Source organism: Lactuca virosa, chromosome 1, assembly GCF_052849685.1.
Source record: "Lactuca virosa cultivar CGN04683 chromosome 1, Lactuca_virosa_CGN04683_v6, whole genome shotgun sequence".
Taxonomy (NCBI): Eukaryota; Viridiplantae; Streptophyta; class Magnoliopsida; order Asterales; family Asteraceae; genus Lactuca; species Lactuca virosa.
In genome coordinates, this window is record NC_136426.1 from 297,069,079 (window position 1) to 297,080,444 (window position 11,366).

The following is an 11,366-nucleotide window of genomic DNA, read 5'->3' on the forward strand; positions in this document are numbered from 1 at the left end:
TTTGTGCACCAAACATACGAAGAGTTGTCCCAAACATACGAAGCTTCAGACAATTTTCAAAGTTGGGTGAAAAGTGTCAAAAATTCGAAACTTCAGTCAATTGTCAAGGTTGCCAAATATTCGAAGGTTCAGGGGCTGAATTCGAAATTTTTTGCTTTTTGATCAAATCATACAAAACTTTGATCATTCATACGAAGGGTTTGGAAAAAGTGTCAAATTATCGAAATTTCAGGGACTATATTTGAAACTTTAATGACACCCTTCGTATGAATCATTCACTAACCCTGTGTACGAATTCTTATTCTTTCCCAAACAACTTTCGTATGAAATCCAACTGCCCATTTTCTCTCTCCTCTTCGTATGAAACTTTATCTTCCCATTTTCTCTCTCCTCTTCGTATGAAACTTCATCTGCCCAATCATACGAAAAATTCTCAGCATACGAAGCATACAAAGCCTGATCCGGTGAACAGTAACCTCTTAATCATCCAACCTCTGAATCGACTGTAGAATACCAACATTAACAATCGACCCTTCGTATCTTCAAAATCCAAACACAGGGACCCTTCGTATATTAACCCATCAACTACCCTTCGTATGAAACTCAACAATCCCTTCGTTAGATTCAATCGGCACCAAACTAACGAAAATTTCTCACAGCCGTTTTAACAAATGCTTGTCATTCTTCTTTAATTTTGATCAAGTGACCCTTCGACTGATTCATACGCACCAAAAATTCTTCGTTTCTTAATCCTTCGTATCTCAATCATCAATTATACCCTTCGTTCCTTAATCATGTAAAGCCTTGAACATCAAAATAACCAAATCCAACCCATCGATCAAATAACCAAGACTTCCTTCGTTTAAGTTCCAGTTCATCAACACCAGTCAATCGTATACTGATTCCAACACATCAATTTTCTTCGATTCCAAATTTGAGTTCTGTTCATCCCCAAAACATCGAACAACCATTGAACAATTGACTAACCCCAAAATCGAAAATCAACATCACAAAGACCATTATCAATTCGATCTTTTGCAAAAACCAAAATTGACCTATCATGATTGGTATCTTCTTCCCGACTCAACATCAGACACGAACAATCAACACCATATGAAACAAATTCGATTTCAATACTTCCTTCCTTGTGGATTCGAACATATATCTACCATTCAAGTTGAATTGTAACACTCAATTGAATCAGATGTATCAATCAATAGCCAAAATTCGAGGTTGACTTTTCGATCTTAAAAGTCAACAAACACAAAGATCAGAATTCTCACATAGATTTTCAAATCAAAACTTGATTATCCAAATGTTCTTTATCTCCTTCAAGTATTCTCGATTTGTTTCATAGAAATCAAAGAGATCAATTTCATGTTTTTTTAACTCACTTGATCATGATCAATTTGTGTGATTAAACACAATATATAAAATCGATTCACAAGTTAGACTCAGCAATCAAAGTCAATCGAATTCAAGATCTAAAGAAATGAAAACGAATGTAGAATCAAATGCAAACGATTAAGAATCAAGAAATGATCTGTGTGAGTTCGATGGTACAACTATTTGATGCGTGCGACTAGATCTGGAACAAGACTAATTGATCATATGATGTAAACAAATTTTGGGCTCACAAACGGATTATTAACAGTAACATCTCAACTGTTGGGCTCAAATAAATCGGATAATGATTTTGGGCTACTATCACAAATGATGAACAGTAACAAACTCGAGTAATGGACTGGATCTTTGAATAAACGAAATGGATTTACTTTTGAATTTGTCTTTGGGCTTGAAATTCAATCTGATGAACAGTAAAATTGATTTTGTTTTTGGTTGACTTGATATAAACAAAAAATTATTGGATCACACAATGGGGTTTTTCAAGAAAAATTTGATCCAACGAGTCAAACGATCATGAATAAAAAATGGAACGCATGAATTCAATGAAATTAAGAGAGATGATAGAGAGAGACTCACCAAACTTGCTTCAATTGTGACAAAAGTTGCCAAACCGAGAATCGTTCTTCAAAAATCACGTTGATCTTGAAGACCCGCTCTGATACCAATTGTAGTGACTAAACAACATGGTTTGGCATGCGGAATTAAAGATTGCACAATGAACATGGTGATTTGGGTGTTTAAGAGATGTATTCATTATGTATTGGTCTACATAAATAACACACACTTACACACTCAACTTTTACACCTCTCAAGCACACCTCTACAAGTGGAATAAACCCACCTTATATAGTGGTGTTTACATGTCTCTCTCTCACTCTCTATCTCTCATGTGTCATAAGGCTAATACACCACATGCAAGTGGTTCTACAAAAGTCAAACATTTACAAAGTCAATCATGAATAACTTTGTACCCCAACAATGGGGGAACTAACTAAGCTTCGTGCTTACTGTTTTTAGGTTTGATTTTAGGTACTTCTTGAAAAGGAAAGGAGCCGGCATGATCGCAGCGCATCACACTATGATTTTCCGCACATGAGATCTTTCAGATTATACTCTGATATTGTTTTATGATGACATATTTTGATTATTGACACACTGGTTTTGACATGGGATGATATTATGAATGTTTTTAAACTATTGGTTTTATAACAACTTATTTAAAAATGAAATTTTTGGTCTTAAATTTTGGGATGTTACAAGTTGGTATCAAAACCCTGGTTTGAGGGATTCGGACACACTCTCGGGTGTTTCTGGACTCAGATCTAGTGTTTGAAAGATTTTTACAAGAAAAATATTTTTTCTAAAATTAAAAACTAAGGGTTTTAATAAATAACAAGGTGTGTGATGCGTGCAATCGGCCGAGCTCAAGTAAGTTTTCCCCAAGATACCCATGCATGTTATGTTATGATATGAATTGTGAATATGTGAACTGCATGCTAGATTAGGGCTAACAATCTAGGAAGGATGGCTTGTACGCCTACTGTATGAGCTTGTAGACCTGCATGCTAGTACTGCTCAGTCAGTGATAGGATGGCATGTTTAGGTTATGCCTGATTGTTTGAGCTATTGGAATTGCCTGTTACAATGGTTCAGATAGTTGAATAGATAGGTTTGATTGGAGTATGTTGGTTAGTTTTTCCATTGTCCGAATGCTTCTTTCTTTGTGCTTTGTATGACTCTTAGCAATGTGAGCTAGCAACTAAGTGAATATGCTGAGTCACATGTGGCATAGGCTGGATAATCTCAAAGTGATAAATTTGACCATTGATATTGCCATATTTATACATATTTTTAGGCAATATTTAAGTACATTTTTATATATATTTTGGTCATTTGCATAGAATAATGGTACTTATAAGGTTAAATTATATTTTGCAGCAAAAAAGAAGACATTTTGAAGAAAAGGGACTAAAAGCGTTAAAGGATGGAACTTTGGAGGTTGAAGGCTTGAAAGACAAGAAAAACACCCAAAAAAAGACGTACTCACGACGTGAACACTTTATGGTTCACGACGTGAGTGGAAAGAGTTAGAAGATAAGCGTCCGAGTGAAGGAATCCTTGACGATCACGATTACCTCGAGTTCACGACGTGAATTCTAAATTCTCACGACGTGAACGGTGATTTTCCAGAAAATATATATATCCTTCTCCATTACGATTGGGGGAAACTTTTGGCTGAAGGAAGAGGTTCCAGGAGGCGATTTACAGTAGAAACAAGGTCTTGGAAAAGGGTTTTCAACACCAAAAAGAGTAAAAGTTCATAATTCGTTTACTTGTTTGATGCTTATAGACATGTTTTCTTATTTGAGTTGTGTTTATATGTTAGTTGCTACTATGAGCAGCTGAATCTAGCTACTCTTATCTAGCTAGATGAAGCTTCAAACATATGAATAACATAATTTTATATGGATTTATTTAGTTGGTGAATTGCTCGTGTTTGCTTTATTGTTACCTAGCATGCTTATGTTGTTGCTTTAAGTTGCTTAAATTCGTGTTATGTGTAGCTTAGTGACCATTAACTGCATGAACTTGATAAACTAGTAATTTAGTGAACATTCAATTGCTAGAGCTAGGATCGACCAAAATCTTAGTTAGTAATTGAAGTAATTAACTTTGCTGTGCTAGAGAACATAGATTATGATCATAATTGTGTTTACATGATAAATCTTACATAGCATATTCATAACATAATTGATTATGTGTTTAATTGTGTGTGACCATACATAGCTTTACATGAATTAATTAACTATTGGTAAATTTAGACCTAAATTACTAATATAATAACAACCAACTTAATCATCCATAATCATTAGCTAGCCATAAGGATGAAGTGGATTCGAACTAGATAAGAGTGTCTTTTAATTATTGATTGAATTTGAGTTAAGTTAGTCTGATCTTGAAAAATCAGATAAAAAACCCTTTTTAGCTTGTTAATAAATAGATTAATTTAGTAGTGAATAGATTAATTAATCACACCGTTCCCTGTGATCGACACCCGACTTACCTAAGCTATACTATAATCTGACTAGGTACACTGCCTATAAGTGCATAGTTAGTCTAAGTTTGTTAGGTTACAAATATTAAAATTAGTGGGTATTTCCGTGCACATCAAGTTTTTGGCGCCGTTGCTGGGGATACGGCTTAGTTTATTATTTATTTGCTTTGGGTTAATCGATCCTTTTTTTGTGGGATAAAACCTGCAAAAAGTTAATTTTCCAGCAAAGTTTGATTTTTTTTATATGTTACAGGACTCACGACGTGAATCTTACAGATTCACGACGTGAGAACTGTAAATTTTTGTTTTCTTTAGTTTTTAGTTTATTTTTCTATTTTAGTTCGTTTTTACGTTGTTATTTTGTTTAGTTTGCAGGAGTTCATGACCAGAGGCTCTAACACGCCTTTGGTGCCACCACTTGAAGATCCGGAGTCAGCCCTTCACAAGAATAAGAACAAGAACGCGAAGGAAGATCAAACACCAAAGAAGACACCCTTGCAAGAACTAAAATCAGCATTTTCAAGGAAGACAGGAAAAAAGGCAGGAGAGTCAAGTTCAACCCCAAAGGACAAATGCAAAGTTGAAGAACTTGGTCCAGTTTCTAATCCACACGAATCAGAATACGAGTCAGACGCAGAATTTGGAATATTTGCGAGTGAGCCCGAAGACAAACAAGAGGACGAAATGGCAAACATTGAGGAGATGTCCATGGGAGCTTATAAGAAGCGAATCCAAGAGGATGTGGGTCCCGGTTTAGTCCAACCCGCAATGCCTGCCACTGCCACATTCGAACTGAAGGGACACATCTTGACTGCACTGAAGGATATCCCATTTTATGGGAATGATCATGAGGATGCTTTTAAGCATCTCGATGAAGTCAATGACATTGCGGATTACTTCAATGTCCCAAATGTAAATAGAAACACCGTTTTGCTCAGGATGCTTCCCATTACTTTTAAGGGAGTTGCTAAAGAGTGGTTAAAATCACTTCCACCGGGTACGATCACCACTTGGGCTCAAATGCGTGAGCAGTTTCTTGACCAATTTTGCCCACCATCCAAGATAGCTAAACTCAAGAAGGCAATAGACAACTTTAAACAACAACCGGGGGAGTCATTATACGAAGCATGGGAGCGTTACAAAGGCTTGATCAGAAATTGCCCTCAACATGATCTTAATGTTCAACAAGATATGTCAATCTTCTATGATGGGGTCAATGTTATGACAAGACAACTCCTTGACTCTCAAGGACCTTTGACAAAGAAAAATCCAAGGGAGGTCAAGGAGCTGATTGAAGAATTCGCGAAGCACTCTCGTGAGTACCACAACCCTAGGCAAGATGGAATCAAGGGCAGTGGCGGTGCACAAACTGAAGAAATAGCAGCTATGATGGCTATGTTGAATAATATGGACCGGAGGTTAACACAAATGGACCAATCAATTCATGCTATAAGAGTTGGGTGCGAACGGTGTAATGGTCCACACTTGACCAAGGACTGCAACATAGATGAGTATGGGAATAAAAAGGCTCAAGTATGCTACTCGAGTGGGGACAAGTACGATGAAGACTGGAGGAAACCGAAGAAAGAGTGGCTGCCATATGAAGAATACAAGAAGCAAAAGGAAGAGAAGTATAGGAAAACAAGCCGAGGCTTCTACCAAAAGGAGCAGCCACCAGCTGAAAAAAACCCGATTTAGAGACCATGTTAGTTAAGTTTATGGAAGCTTCAGAAAAGAGACACGAGGCTACTGATTCTGCTATTGATAAACAAAGAACTTTGATGAAGAATCATCACGCACTGATGGTAGAACAACAGGCTTTAATAAAAAATCAACAAGCCTCCATCAATAATCTTGAAGTGCAACTTGGTCAACTAACCACTTTGGTTCACGAGAAGATGTTCCCGAAAAATCCTGAAAAGAAGACCCAATCTCACGTAATGGCCATAGATATTGAAGAAAAGGCCATCTCTGAGTTCCTAGAAGCATTAGAAGTGGAGCCACAACAGCCCGATCCAAAGCCAAAGAAGCCAAAGCTCGAAAATGAAAAAGCTGCTGGAACACGAAGTTCACGACGTGAGCCCGCTATGCTCACGTCGTGGGCTCAGTCTGAACAGGAAAATTCCATATTTGTTCCAGTTTATGAACCACCTTTGCCATTCCCATCTAGAGCTAGTCTCAGTCTATTAGAGAAAGAACATTTTGAGTTTATCAAACAATTAAAGGGTATTCCTATTAATACTCCTTTTATTGATTCACTTGCGAAGATTCCAGATTTTGCTAAGCTCTTACAAGATTTATTAGACACTCGTCACCAATTAAAGGAGAATTCTAAAGTGATCCTAAGTGAGCAAAGCTCAAAAGCAGTGTTGGGGGACATACCTAAGAAGATGGGGGATCCTGGACGCCTCACTCTTCCATGTGAGTTTGGGAACACCATGAAGGTTTATGCTTTAGCCGATTCTGGGGATAGCATAAATTTGATGCCTTATTCATTTTATCAGAAGTTAGATATTCAGAAGTTGAAGACTACAAGGATGACTATTCACATGGCAAACCGTTCAGTGACACAGCCCCGGGGCATTGTGGAAGATATTTTAGTAAAAATTGGGAAATTCGTTTTTCCAATAGACTTTGTGGTATTGGACATGAAAGAAGATCCCAAGGTACCGATTATTCTTGGTCGCCCGCTACTAAACACTGCTGGAGCTCTTGTTGATATTCGGGAGTCTAAGCTCACCTTGAGGGTTGGTAATGAAAAGGAAATTTTTGGGATAAAAGATGGCTCTCAAAGGAATCATGCTCAAGAAGAGGTTTTCAACATTGATGAAGACATTGAACTTGAACAATTAGAGAAGCTCATGAAAAAGAAATAACAACAATTCACCAAGTTAAAAGAACAAAACCAAGAGCATCTGTTCCATATTTAGTTGAAGTCATTACCTACACAAGTCCAACTTCTTGGGTGAGCAAGGAAGATGATGAGATGACGAGTGATGAAGAGGAGGTTACTTCTAAAGTAACAATTCTAGTGGTGGAAAAAGAGAAGAATGTTATGGAGATCAAGAATGAAGAAAACTTGGGCACTAAAGGGACCAAACGCAATCTTGATGAAGACAAGGTCAAAGCTAAAAAGGAAAATTTGAAAAAGGCGTATAAAAGACGAGTTCAAGCTTACAAGAGGCGTTTCAAGGAACAAAAGATCCTAGTGGTGGATTCTTCGGATGACTCGACGTTGGAGGCAAGGAGTCCAGCTAATGACTCCAAGAAAAAGAAACGCTTCTCGGGAGGCAACCCGAGTTTGGTTTACAATTTCTTTTCTCTTTTCTTTTTAGTTTTTTCATTCTAGTTTGGAAACATAGATCATATCATCCAAATCGCTTTATTCATAATTAAACACTAAGTGTGAGATCCCTACAAATGAAGTAGTAATAATTAAGAATTTGGTTAATAGACAAAATAAAAATAATTTTCATACAGGATTCACGACGTGAACCGTTGGGGACTCACGACGTGAATTCTGAATAAACCGAATAATTTACCACTCATGCGTATCAGCCCATTTTCTATTAAACTAATTGGCCCAAGACTAATCCAATTTTGATGAGGGATGCATGGCCCAATTTTAAGCCCAGACAGGACTCACGACGTGAATCCTTAAGGACTCACGACGTGAGTTTTGAAAAACACGGGACCACAGATTAAAGGGTAAAGAACCAGTTTGACCCTTTTGTTTATTCCTCACGAAGTGAAACAACAAATCTGGTCCCCCCCTTTTTGTTCCGATTTGGCCGACAACTCTCGATTTTCGTTTTTGCTTACCTACTACTTCCATATAAGAAATGGCTCCCAGAAGAAAGATTCCAACTGGAGTAGCGGGCTTACATCCATTTTACCACTTTCCAACAACTACGCCCCGGGATATCTATACGCGATGGAACAATCGGTTGGGCTGGCTTTACAACCGGGAATTTGCTATTACCCCCACTATTCAGTGGGCACGGTTGAGGGAGGTTGGGCTGGTGGATCAGATGTCTCAATACCTTACTAAGATATTTTTGGGGGATGGGTTTTCCTTCACGTGCAAGGGGTAGTACAACTTGTTTGCCATCCAAGAGCAGGTCTATAAAGAGCTATGTGTGGAATTCTTTTCAACGGTAACATTCCATGAGAATGTTCAAGATCCTACTTTCCCGCAAGCTTTGGTCTTTCGTCTAGGAGGGGAATATCGGGAGTGCAGTTTGGTGGAGTTTTCACGCAGAATGGGGTTATACAAGGCTCATGAGACCATGACTCATGAGTTTGTTTTATTTTTGAGGGACGCCACACGTTGTTATGCGGATGGGGTTTCAGGACCGGAGTTTTGGAGCAATATCGCGACCGGTGTGTTCAATTCCGGTGTATCCCCTAAAAGTAGCATCAAATCACCGATACATCGCCTTATCCATTGCCTTATCACATTTTCTATTCACCATAAACGTCATGGTGATAAGGTTACTAAGGCCAACTTGTTCTTTTTGTGGTGCATTTTACAGCCCGGCGTGTGCTGTAACATCCCGTATTTCTTGGCCCGATACTTGGCAGAGTATGCTACGAGTGCCCGTCCCGGGAGCCCCATTTGTGGAGGGCATTTTGTTACGCGCTTGGCCCGATATTATGGCCTCCTTGTTCTCGGCATCACTCGTTCTTTGACATGCATGGAGGGGCACGAGTTTAGTATGGGGTATTTAGAGACAATGAAGGTGGTCAAGAATTATGGGACACATTGGGGAATTCTTGAAGATAATGATGATGGTGATGAGCAGCCAACCAACCAACCTGCACCACAACCGAGGCCGAGGCGCAGGAACGTAAGAGGAAGGGGAGAAAGAGGGAAACCAATGCATCCACCCGCATCCATGGTTGGGGCACCTTTTGGGGGTGATATGGCTGGTTATTTTGACCAATTATCTTTGAGTGTCAACTGGATTGGGGGCACCATGGAGAACGTCGTCCGACACTTTGGGGTGGAGCAGCCGCAACATTTGGGGTATCACTACCCAATTTGCCCGAGGTGGACGGAGTATAGAGGACATGGAGGTGACGGAGCGGGCACTAGCGGGGTGAATGAGGATGACGAGGATGATTGATCATTTCTTTTAGTTTTATTATTAGTTTTATTTTTGTTTTTAAATTTGTTTGGATTGTAAAACTATTAAGATATTATGTTACTTTTCTCTTCTTTGGTTGTTAACTTTCAGTTTGCTCAGGAGTTTTGGGGAAGGAGTAAGGTCGAGTCATGAGTCGTGGTCGTTTAGGCAACTGTCGTTCAAGTTTAAAAGTTGGACGTCGAAACCCACAGTTGGAAATAAGTGTGGGGTGAGTCGAGAGAGAGGTTATAGTTAGAAGAGTCGTCAAAATACATTGCATTTAGAAGGGTCTTAATTCGTTCAGATGTCGAGTGGAGCAGATCTATTTATAAGGAAGAAGCCAGTTTTAATTCTGGTTAACCTAGGATTCACGTCGTGACCCAATATTTCTCACGTCGTGACCAAGGTTTCAAGGAAAATCAGAATGCACGCTTTAGCGATTTCACGTCGTGAACCATCAACTGTTCACGTCGTGAGTTGTGAATTTCCACCATATTCATTTCATTCCGTTCTTCTTCATTACACGGAATTACTACCATTCCTTATGCCACTTTTTGTAACGATTCAATTGGCACTTTTCTCTAATATACAATGTGGCGTATGCTTTCCCACATTGTCTACATGATTTGGAGGCTTGCACCATTCTTTTTGAAGATTGAACTTTTTATTGATGGCTGGTTTCGCAAATTCAAGTCCAAGTTTCTATTTCTCAAGGTCTGTATTCAAGATGCACATTCCATCCGCACTTTTGGAGATGATCGCGCCACTATCCCAGGGGAGTCTGTTCCTTTTTCTCCCTTCTCTTAATTTTTATATTATTTTAAGCATACAATGAGGGCATTGTATGAAATAAGTGTGGGGTAGGGGGTAGAAAAAGTAAATTGCTAGAGAAAAATTTAAAATTTAAAATTTTAGGCGTAGGTTTGAAATAATAATCTAATAATTGAATCTAGTAATAATAATTTAAACTTAAGTTGCTAGGGTTGCATTGGGATGATCCGATAAGAGCTCAAATGTTTAGTTGAGCCAATACACGTTATAGTGCATTTGTGGCCTCCCTTATTTTAGTGAAATCATGGAACAAAAACATAACCTCGCTTAGTTTGAGGGATGCAATATGTTTAGCAGCCTAAACCTGAAATGTATCCAGGAAAGCTATGTCTTAGCCAATCAAGGTTGAAGTTAAGCGCCTTTGGTTAAGCATGTAGGTTTTTGAGGGATATAAAAAAAAGTGAGTTATACATGTAAAAAAAAAGAGTGAAATTACCAAAAAAGTGAAAAATTAAAGAATTTCTGGAGCATAAAAGTATCAAAGCAAGAAGATCAAAGATCGAAAAATCTGAAGTTTCAAAAGTTGAAGATATCAAAATTACACAAAGATGGTGAATTCAAAGAAAGTAAGAGATCACACATTAAAGAAAAGGAAAATTCAGGAGCTCCAAGTTGTGGTATCTTCTAAAAAGTTGTAATTCTCTAGTTTATGTATGCTTGGGTAGCTTTACAAAAATACCTTGAGGCTAGTAAGAATTCTAGGGATGGATTCGGAGGGTTGCATAAAATGAGCATTGTTCGAAAGAAGTGGGCGAGTGTTTATGAAGATTGTGAGTATTTAAAGTATGGGGGGTTACTTAGGAAAAATTTTAGACACAAATGCATGCGTTGAGGTCTTGGCATAATGGCTGAGTTGGAATTGGATTGTTCTATGTGATGTTAGTGATAAAAGTTTGAGTTTAAATAAGTAGAATTGCTTGAGGGCAAGCAAAGCCTAAGTGTGG

General features: G+C 38.3%; 1 non-coding gene across 1 annotated transcript; it reads right to left on the reverse strand.

The window, feature by feature from the left end:
- Positions 1-5,530: 5,530 nt before the first annotated feature.
- Positions 5,531-5,637, reverse strand: LOC145151575 (small nucleolar RNA R71). The gene has a single exon (XR_013732141.1). It is a non-coding gene; the product is annotated as a small nucleolar RNA R71 (small nucleolar RNA).
- Between the last annotated feature and the right edge of the window lie 5,729 nt (positions 5,638-11,366).